Here is an 11,451-nt window from a genome sequence, read left to right as displayed (position 1 = left end):
AGGATGAGAATGGATCAGTTATTAAATCTTGGATGGAAATTTCTTTTACCTATTTCCCTGGGCAATCTCTTATTAACAACCTCTTCTCAACTTGTTTCACTATAAATAAGATAATACAATAATAGTAAGAATATTTTCAACACAAAAGCTCTCTCAAACAAGAGAAAGAAACATATCTTTTTCATAGATATTTAGAATGAATATGTTCCCTATGGTAACTGGGTTCATGAGTTATGGTCAACAAACAATACGTGCTACAAGGTACATAGGTCAAAGTTTCATAACTACCTTATCCCACACAAATCGTTTACCTATAACGATTCACTACCCTTATGAAAAATCAATTACACCAGAGCGTTTCCGAGGGCGAATCCACTTTGAATTTGATAAATGTATTGCTTGTGAAGTATGTGTTCGCGTATGTCCGATAGATTTACCCGTTGTGGATTGGAGATTTGAAAAGGATATTAAAAGAAAACAATTGCTTAATTATAGTATTGATTTCGGAGTTTGTATATTTTGTGGCAATTGTGTTGAGTACTGTCCAACAAGCTGTTTATCAATGACTGAAGAATATGAACTTTCTACCTATGATCGTCATGAATTGAATTACAATCAAATTGCTTTAAGTCGGTTACCAATCTCCATAATGGGAGATTACACAATTCAAACAATTAGGAATTCGTCTGAAAGTAAAATAAACAAAGAAAAATCTTCGAATTCAAGAACGATTACTGATTACTAAACTTTGATTTTGTCTTTCTGTTATAAAAATCTAATAATTCTTTATTAAACTTTAAAATTAAACTATAAAGAAAAACGAAAAACTACTGCTTATTGGAAATTATTTCTTATTTTAAATCAGACTAGATTTTCGTGATATAATATAATTTATAACTATAAGTTTATACACAAAAAAATACCCTAATCCTTTTTTCCTTCCTTGAATCCTTTAGTTTTAGTCAGTTCATGAAAAATTTTATACTATTAATTTCTTTTTATCCATAATGGATTTACCTGGACCAATACATGAGATTCTTATGCTATTTGGGGGATTTGTTCTTCTACTAGGGGGTCTAGGAGTAGTATTACTTACCAACCCCATTTATTCTGCCTTTTCGCTGGGATTAGTTCTTGTTTGTATATCCTTATTCTATTTTTTATTAAATTCCTACTTTGTAGCTGTCGCACAACTTCTTATTTATGTGGGAGCCATAAATGTCTTGATCATATTCGCTGTAATGTTCGTAAATGGCTCAGAATGGTCTAAAGATAAGAATTATTGGACTATTGGAGATGGGTTCACTTCACTCGTTTGTATAACTATTGTTTTTTCACTAATGACTACTATCCCAGATACGTCGTGGTATGGAATTCTTTGGACTACAAGATCAAACCAAATAGTAGAACAGGGTCTCATAAATAATGTTCAACAAATTGGAATTCATTTAGCAACCGATTTTTATCTTCCGTTTGAACTCATTTCCATAATTCTTCTAGTTTCTTTAATAGGTGCAATTACTATGGCTCGGCAATAAGAAAACTTAGAAAAAGTACAAATTATAAGAATTGCAAATCTAAAATAAATAACTAAAGAATCACAATTTTGATTTAGTAAAATCCATCTACTGCCAACAAATACCTCCTTTTTTTTTTTTTTTTTTTTCTTTTGTTGTGTAATTGTTCTATTGTAATTAATTGAATCGGTTCAATTCTTGCCCTCATATTGAAATGAATCGAGATTGATAAGGAGTTAGTTAATGATGTTTGAGCATGTACTTTTTTTGAGTGTCTATTTATTTTCGATTGGTATCTATGGATTGATCACAAGCCGAAACATGGTTAGAGCTCTAATATGTCTTGAACTTATACTGAATTCAATTAATCTAAATCTCGTAACATTTTCTGATCTATTTGATAGTCGCCAATTAAAAGGAGATATTTTCGCAATTTTTGTTATAGCCCTTGCAGCTGCTGAAGCCGCTATTGGACTATCCATTCTTTCTTCCATCCATCGTAATAGGAAATCCACTCGTATCAATCAATCTAATTTATTGAATAATTAGACTTTTGAATAATTAGACATAGAATCCTCTAAACAAAGGCGCACATATTAAAATAAATAGAAATCAATACTATTTTCTTAGTATTATTTGAGAATATCCATTTTTTTTAGTAGATTATTGCATAGTATTCTTTTTCACTTAAATGAATTTTTGTATTTGTAATTCATTGATATTGCAATTTGAATATTGCAATAATTTATATTGAAAAGACGATAGCCAATTTATTGGCTAATTCGAATTCGTCTGTACAATTCGTAAAATTCTTTCTTATTTCTTATTTATTGTTGAAATCCAAAATTAAAGTCTCTTGGCTCTCTTCACGCTTTCTCACAAACAGATTAAAAAATAGATTTTTTTTTTTGAAGTTTGGATAAACCATTGCTTCGTCTGGTGTCTACAATACATATGACTCATTATAGTACTAATTTCATTTTTACCAGATCGAAAAATTTTATGTTGAAAAGAAAAATTTATAGATCCAATGTCACATTCCGTAAAAATTTACGATACATGTATAGGATGCACTCAATGTGTACGAGCTTGTCCAACAGATGTATTAGAAATGATACCCTGGGATGGATGTAAAGCCAAGCAAATTGCTTCCGCGCCGAGAACCGAAGATTGTGTGGGTTGTAAGAGATGTGAATCTGCCTGCCCGACAGATTTTTTAAGTGTCCGCGTTTATTTAGGGCCTGAAACAACACGTAGCATGGCTCTATCTTATTGATACGTTACAAAAAACTTCACTCGAATCGTCTGATTCCTCTTTACCGAAGAAGCCTGTGCTCGAAATAATCGAGCACGGGCTTTTCTGGTCAAAACGTATCTTGTCTTTATCACTTTATCATGAGTTATTTTCCTTGGTTAACAATACTTGTTGTTTTGCCGATATTTGCAGGTTCATTAATTTTCTTTTTACCTCATAAGGGAAACAAAGTCGTTAGGTGGTATACTATATCTATTTGTTTATTAGAATTCCTTCTAATGACTTATGCGTTCTGTTATCATTTCCAACTGGAGGATCCCTTAATCCAATTAAAGGAGGATTATAAATGGATAGATGTCTTCGATTTCCACTGGAGATTGGGAATCGATGGACTTTCATTAGGATCTATTTTATTGACAGGATTTATCACTACTTTAGCTACTTTAGCAGCTTGGCCAATTACACGGAATTCGCGATTATTCTATTTCCTGATGCTCGCAATGTATAGTGGTCAAATAGGATTATTTTCTTCGCGAGACCTTTTACTTTTTTTTATCATGTGGGAGTTAGAATTAATTCCTGTTTACTTACTTTTATCCATGTGGGGGGGGAAGAGGCGTCTATATTCAGCTACAAAGTTTATTTTGTATACTGCAGGCGGTTCCATTTTTTTCTTAATCGGAGTTCTGGGTATGGGCTTATATGGTTCCAACGAACCAGGATTAGATTTGGAAAGATTAATTAATCAATCATACCCTGCAACCTTGGAAATACTTTTATATTTTGGCTTCCTTATTGCTTATGCTGTCAAATTGCCGATTATACCCCTACATACGTGGTTACCAGATACCCATGGGGAAGCACATTATAGTACATGTATGCTTTTAGCGGGAATATTATTAAAGATGGGAGCATATGGATTGATTCGGATCAACATGGAATTGTTACCTCATGCTCATTATCTATTTTCGCCCTGGTTAGTAATAATAGGAGCGATCCAAATAATCTATGCAGCTTCAACTTCTCTTGGTCAACGAAATTTCAAAAAAAGAATAGCTTATTCCTCTGTATCTCACATGGGTTTCATAATTATAGGAATTGGTTCCATAACCAACATTGGACTCAATGGAGCTATTTTACAAATATTATCCCATGGATTTATTGGTGCTACACTTTTTTTCTTGGCAGGAACCGCTTCTGATAGAATGCGTCTTGTTTATCTCGAAGAACTGGGGGGAATATCTATCCCAATGCCTAAAATTTTTACCATGTTTAGTAGCTTTTCAATGGCTTCTCTTGCCTTACCAGGAATGAGTGGTTTTGTCGCAGAATTAGTAGTATTTTTTGGACTAATTACTAGTCCAAAATTTCTGTTAATGCCAAAAACACTAATTACTTTTGTAATGGCAATTGGAATGATATTAACTCCTATTTATTTATTATCTATGTTACGCCAGATGTTCTATGGATACAAGCTATTTAATGTTCCAAACGCAAATTTTGTGGATTCTGGACCACGAGAACTCTTTATTTTAATCTGTATCTTTTTACCAGTAATAGGAATTGGTATTTATCCAGATTTTGTTCTCTCCCTATCCGTTGACAGGGTAGAGGCTCTCTTATCCAATTATTATCCTAAATAGGTTTGCTTTTTTTTACTCGTCTGCTCTATTAATGCAGAAATAAGTAAAAAAGTATATAATGCAGAAATAAGTAAAAAAGTATAATTAGATCTATCTCGAATTTTTGAGAACCCTTTGATAAGGCGTTCAAGGGGTTCTCAAATAAAACATAAAAGTAAAAACCTTCATTTCATGAAGGTTTTATTTTATGTAATCATTTAGGTGTTAATGTAAACGAACCATAACTATGTAAGCCTATTCCTAATAGATTTATACCAAAATAACAAATCCAAATTATAAGAAATCCTATCAAAGCTATAAGTGCAGAATTCGTACCCTTCCAATTTGGATTTGTTCTACTATGTAAATAAATTGCGAATATGGTCCAAGTAATAAATGCCCAAGTTTCCTTAGGATCCCAATTCCAATAGGATCCCCAGGCCTCATTAGCCCATACTGCTCCACAAAGAATACCTACGGTTAAAAGGGTAAATCCTAGGCTAATGACACGATAACTCCAAGAATCCAAACGCTCCGTTAATTGATATTTGTAATAATTTGGAAATGAAGGGACAGAGGTTCTTTTTAAAGCACTTCTTTTTGCATAAAAATATTTAATATCACTAAAGAAAAATGTTTTATTTAAAACATTTTTTTTCTTTTTAGAAAAGAAATGGAAATTATTTCGAAATCTAATGATTAGAATAGCGGCAGATAATAAGGATCCGCACAAAAGAGTTGCATAGCTTAATAACATCATACTGACATGCATCATTAACCACTGAGATTGTAGAGCAGGTACTAGTATCGTGGATTGATGCATTTCAGTTAAAAGACCCGATGTGGCAAAGCCTTGCGTTAAAATAGTACTTGGCGTAGTTATTGTGCTTAAATCATTTTTAGAGTTCTGTATTTTAGGAATGGTATGAAGAATATACAGGGCCCATGAAAGGAAGATCAATGACTCATATAAATTACTTAATGGAAAATGTCCCGAGGAAGCCCAACGAGAAACTAAGAATCCTGTTATAGAGAAAAAAGTAACTATCATTCCTTTTTCTGACGAATCGCGTAATCCTCCAAGTTCACGAACTAATAAGGTTATAAAATGAATCGTAATCACAATTGAAATCGTTGAGAAAGAGATATGAGTTAGTATATGTTCTAAAGTTGCAAATAGCATAAGGGGAAGGTCCCATTACAAAATTGTAAATTTCGAATTGATTTCTAATCTATTGTATTCTTTTTCAAGAATGCCGCCACTCGGATTCGAACCGAGATGCTTGAGCACTGCTTCCTAAGAGCAGCGTGTCTACCAATTTCACCATGGCGGCTAACTTCAAATAATAGGTAACTTAAAAGAATAATAGCTATTATCTTGGGAATCGTCGATATTGGGAAAGTCCATAAAATTTAGGAACATTAGAGTTTTCATTAAAATAGACTTCGTTTGGTAGTATCGTTTCCATTTTTTTTTTTTACAATAAACTCTTGCTTTGCCCAATAGAAACACAAACACTGCTTGAAAGAGTTGGAACTTCTTTTTTCTAACTTGCAATTATAGAACTAATTTTTTCTAATTAATTTCCCCTTTACATTTTGAAAATTCTTTCAATACAATGAAAAAAATCCAAAAGGGTTTCTATTTAATGATGAAATTAAAATAAAATGGATAAATAGAAAAGGCTTTTTGGATTTTTTAAAAATTTCTAGAATGAAAGTCTTTATGCTCTTATTAATAAGATTTACTAACCTTATGATTTTGGAGAAGATAGGTGGAAGTTGTAAGTCCTATTGTAAGAATACTCCACTTTTCATAATTTTCCTAATAGAATATGAGGATTCTATTAGGAAAATTATGAAAAGTTCATTGATAGGAAAAGAATACTTAGCACACAGTATACCAAACAAAACTTTTTTTTTCTTGTATATATAAGATAAGAGGGGTTTTTTGTTCTAAGAATATTGTACCGAGTAATTCGACACATAAAAGTACATTCAAAGAAGAATCCAAATTATTAAATAATTGGAATTCTTTTTTGATAAGTCAATTCATATTATTCCAAAATCTTATTATTTGTTTGTTGCCCAGAAAAACCCTTTGGTTTTGGATGCTCATTACCGCTCGAAAATGATCTTGATTTTACTAAAGAATAAGATTGTACTATGGAAAAATAAGTCTTTTTCTTCCAAATATTTTTACGAATACGCTTTTTTGACATTGAAGTACGTTTTTTTGGAACTGCCATTCAAAAAGGAAATTACTTTTTTCTAGTTGTATGTGAAAGACATCTATTGCTGCAAATCAATCCTTCTTTCTTCTTTTTATTAGTATTTATACTTAGATACTGAAAGATACTTAAATTTTGAATTATTTTTTACTTCATTTTGTCTAATGCGGATAAGACAACAAGAATTTTTTAACATTTTTTCTTTATATATTTTATACTTTTTTTTTAATAATATAGAATATATAGAAGGGTTTCTCATTTAAATCTATTTATATCTATTTATATATCAAGTATACTCCATATATAGATATATGGTATGGAAGCCTATCCCCCATATAAGATAAGACGGGGGGATAAAAAGAAGGGAAAATGAAAATAGTTAATTAAGTTCAGAATGGTATTCCATAAAGGAAAGGAATTCCAATCAAAACAAAAAATACTGAGTCTCTTAAACAAGACATTCTAAAACTTAGGTAATTTATAGTCATTAGAATTTTAGTTCTATATGAAGTAAGGACTATTCGATAATTTCTTATAAACATAGGTTTTCATTGGAATTCACTCAATCAGTTAATTATGGAACAAGAGAGCTGTTTCATCTTTGTTTTAAAGAAATATAAAAATGAATTATGAATAGAAAGTAAAATGATTCCACTTTTTTTTTTTTATTTTTATAAATATCTTTATTTAGTTAATAAAATAACTTCGTTACCTAGTTATTTTATTAACTTTTTTAATTTAACCAACTAAACCCATTCTTAATTTTTAATTATTTCAATGAGATAAATTTTGGAAAAATTAAGAATTTCAGTATTTTTTCTTATTCTTTTTATTTATTCTTTCAGAAAGAGATAAGAATTGGTTTGGTGAATCGGAAACAATTTTATAGAAAAATTGAAGTAAAAATTGAAGTAAAAATTGCAATTTCTTTTCTTATGGAACATACATATCAATATGCATGGGTAATCCCTCTTCTCCCACTTCCAGTTATTATGTCAATGGGATTTGGCCTTATTCTTATTCCGACAGCAACAAAAAATCTTCGTCGCATATGGGCTTTTCCTAGTGTTTTACTCTTAAGTATAGCTATGGTATTCTCAGTTCAACTGTCTATTCAACAAATAAATGGAAGTTCGATCTATCAATATCTATGGTCTTGGACCGTCAATAATGATTTTTCTTTAGAATTTGGATACTTGATTGACCCACTTACTTCTATTATGTTAATACTAATTACTACTGTAGGAATCCTGGTTCTTATTTATAGTGATGGTTATATGTCTCACGATGAAGGATATTTGAGATTTTTTGTTTATATAAGTTTTTTCAATACTTCCATGTTGGGATTGGTTACTAGCTCCAATTTGATACAAATTTATTTTTTTTGGGAACTCGTGGGAATGTGTTCTTATTTATTGATAGGCTTTTGGTTTACACGACCAATCGCAGCGAGTGCTTGTCAAAAAGCTTTTGTAACTAATCGTGTAGGGGATTTTGGTCTATTATTAGGAATTTTAGGTTTTTTTTGGATAACAGGTAGTTTAGAGTTTAGGGATTTGTTCAAAATAGCTAATAACTGGATTCCTAATAATGGAATTAACTCTTTACTTACTACTTTGTGTGCTTTTTTATTATTCCTTGGTGCAGTTGCGAAATCCGCACAATTCCCTCTTCACGTATGGTTACCCGATGCTATGGAAGGGCCCACTCCTATTTCGGCTCTTATACACGCAGCAACTATGGTTGCTGCGGGAATTTTTCTTCTAGCTCGACTTCTTCCTCTTTTCATATCTTTACCTTTGATAATGAGTTTTATTTCTTTAGTAGGTACAATAACACTATTCTTAGGAGCTACTTTAGCTCTTGCTCAGAGAGATATTAAAAGAAGCTTAGCCTATTCTACAATGTCTCAATTGGGTTATATGATGTTAGCTCTAGGTATAGGTTCTTATCAAGCTGCTTTATTCCATTTGATCACTCATGCTTATTCAAAAGCTTTATTGTTCTTGGGATCCGGATCCGTTATTCATTCAATGGAACCTCTTGTTGGATATTCACCAGATAAAAGTCAAAATATGGTTCTTATGGGCGGTTTAAGAAAATACATTCCAATCACAAGAACTACTTTTTTATGGGGTACACTTTCTCTTTGTGGTATTCCACCTCTTGCTTGCTTCTGGTCCAAAGATGAAATCCTTAGTAATAGTTGGTTGTATTCGCCCTTTTTTGGAATAATAGCCTCCTTTACTGCAGGATTAACTGCCTTTTATATGTTTCGGATATATTTACTTACATTTGATGGGTATTTGCGTGTTCATTTTCAAAATTACAGTAGCACTAAAGAGAGTTCCTTGTATTCAATATCCTTATGGGGAAAAAGGATACCCAAAGGAGTGAATAGGGATTTCGTTTTATCAACAACGAAGAGTGGAGTTTCTTTTTTTTCACAAAATATACCAAAAATTCAAGGTAATACAAGAAATAGGATAGGATCCTTTACTACGTCTTTTGGGGCTAAAAAAACTTTTGCCTATCCGCATGAAACGGGAAATACTATGTTATTTCCTCTTCTTATATTACTACTTTTCACTTTGTTCATTGGATTCATAGGAATCTCTTTTGATAATGGAGGAATTGGTAATGGAATAGCAGAGTTAACCATATTATCAAAGTGGTTAACTCCCTCAATAAACTTTACCCAGGAAAGTTCTAATTCTTTTGTAAATTCATATGAATTTATTACTAATGCAATTTCTTCTGTAAGTCTAGCTATCTTTGGTTTATTCATAGCATATATCTTCTATGGATCCGCTTATTCTTTTTTTCAGAATTTGGATTTAATAAACTCTTTTTACAAAGGAAATCCTAAAAAAGAATTTTTAGATCAAGTAAAAAAAAATATATACAGTTGGTCATATAATCGTGGTTATATAGATATTTTCTATACTAGGGTCTTTACCCTCGGTATAAGAGGGTTAACCGAACTCACGGAGTTTTTTGATAAGGGTGTTATTGATGGAATTACCAATGGAGTGGGTCTTGCTAGTTTTTGTATAGGAGAGGAAATTAAATATGTAGGGGGAGGTCGAATCTCGTCTTATTTATTCTTTTTTTTATGTTATGTATCTGTGTTTTTATTCTTTTTTCTTTCTTAAGTTAAGGAATTTACAACAAGTCTCTTGCAAAAATAACTATCCTATCCCCTTTCTACAATCTCTCTATATCCTTGTTACATAAGGTAAGTATTGTATAATAGTTCGGTTTTCCGCGATTTTTTCCATTCCTCTGTGTAAATACCCTAATATGGGTTCACAATCAATAACATCCTCACCATCGAGAGTAACGATCAGTCGAAGAACACCATGCATTGATGGGTGTTGAGGGCCCATATTGACTATCATGAGATCTTTTCTTGTAAGCGGTAGACTCATATCCTTTCTTCCTTAATTCATTATTCCATGAAAATGGATTATTCCATGAATTCCTCAAAGCGAGGCTCATCAAAATGAAAAATCTAAGACTACTATAAGACTACTAAAAAAATAATAAAACAAGAAAAAAATTTGAACGATTAAATTACTGCTCCCGAATATTCAACTGACCGATTAATTTCTTATAACGTACTCTATTTTTCTTTGCCAAATAAGCCAGCAAACGTCGACGTTTTCCCAAAAGTCTTCGTAGACCTCTTTCCGATGAAAAATCTTTTTTGTGTAATTCCAAATGTGAAGCAAGTCTCCGTATCTTATTGGTGAAACTGAATACTTGAAATTCAACAGAACCCCTGTTTTCTTCTTTTTCTTCTTTAACCATAAATCCAAAAATTTTTCTACCTCCTTTCTTTTTCATGTATTTTTCTGATCAGGAAAAATACAAAATTATGTCAGTTATTTTGAAGTTATTCTAATCTCGTACACACACAAATTTGCAATTATTCATCTACTACTGGAATTTGGATTTATTTTATCGATGCAAATTGGATTTGGATAGAAGGGTACATTCTTTCTAATATTTTAGATAGAAGAAATGTTTCTTCTATCTAAAATATTAGAAAGAATTTTGCTGATTTATTTATTGCTATATGCAATTTATGGAATTGATACACCATTTAATTGATATCATTTAGCAAAATGAAACACAGCATATGCATCCATCTTTTGGCTCGAGAATTTCACGGGATAGAGATATGGTATAAGAAATAGACTATTAAGTAACTCTAAATGAATTGTGGATACATCTGTATCCTTAACATACTGAAACGATTGTCATTATTCGTATCAAACCAATAGCGATTCATACAAGCTAAATCTTCTAATCAATGGTGGGCCAATAATGAATTTTTTTGCATATGTATTAAGACGCTTGGCCTGATTTCGAAATTGTCCAGAGTTTTATATGTTGTTTTCATTGCAAAATGATGGGTCTCCTTCCATAACTTTCCAATTACGAGTACGAGAATTGAAAGACATGAAAATTCTCAATTCTCTACGGCGTCTAGTAGATAGAAACAAGAAAATCAGAAGAATCTTTCTCTCTATTCACTATCATTCCGCGTCTTCGACTTCTATTAGTTTCTTTTCTTCTTTAATGCAATAGCTATAGTTTGATATAAGAATCCATTTCTCAAAGTAATGGAAACCATTCTCTTATAGGAAATGGTTCGAAAATCGCTATTCCACCTTTTAGGTATCGTGAAAAGTGATACCTGTGAAGATCGTGCATTTCAGTCAAATTCAGATCCGTTTTTCGAGTCCATGATATAATATAACCAAATTGGATAGATCTTCCACCTGTTTAGCTAAGAAAGAATAGATACAGAGGTGGAT

The sequence above is a fragment of the Triticum urartu genome, unplaced genomic scaffold (assembly GCF_056163025.1).
Source record: "Triticum urartu cultivar PI428250 unplaced genomic scaffold, HENAU_Tu73 scaffold1, whole genome shotgun sequence".
In the NCBI taxonomy this organism is placed as follows: domain Eukaryota; kingdom Viridiplantae; phylum Streptophyta; class Magnoliopsida; order Poales; family Poaceae; genus Triticum; species Triticum urartu.
Note: the sequence above shows the minus strand (reverse complement) of the source record.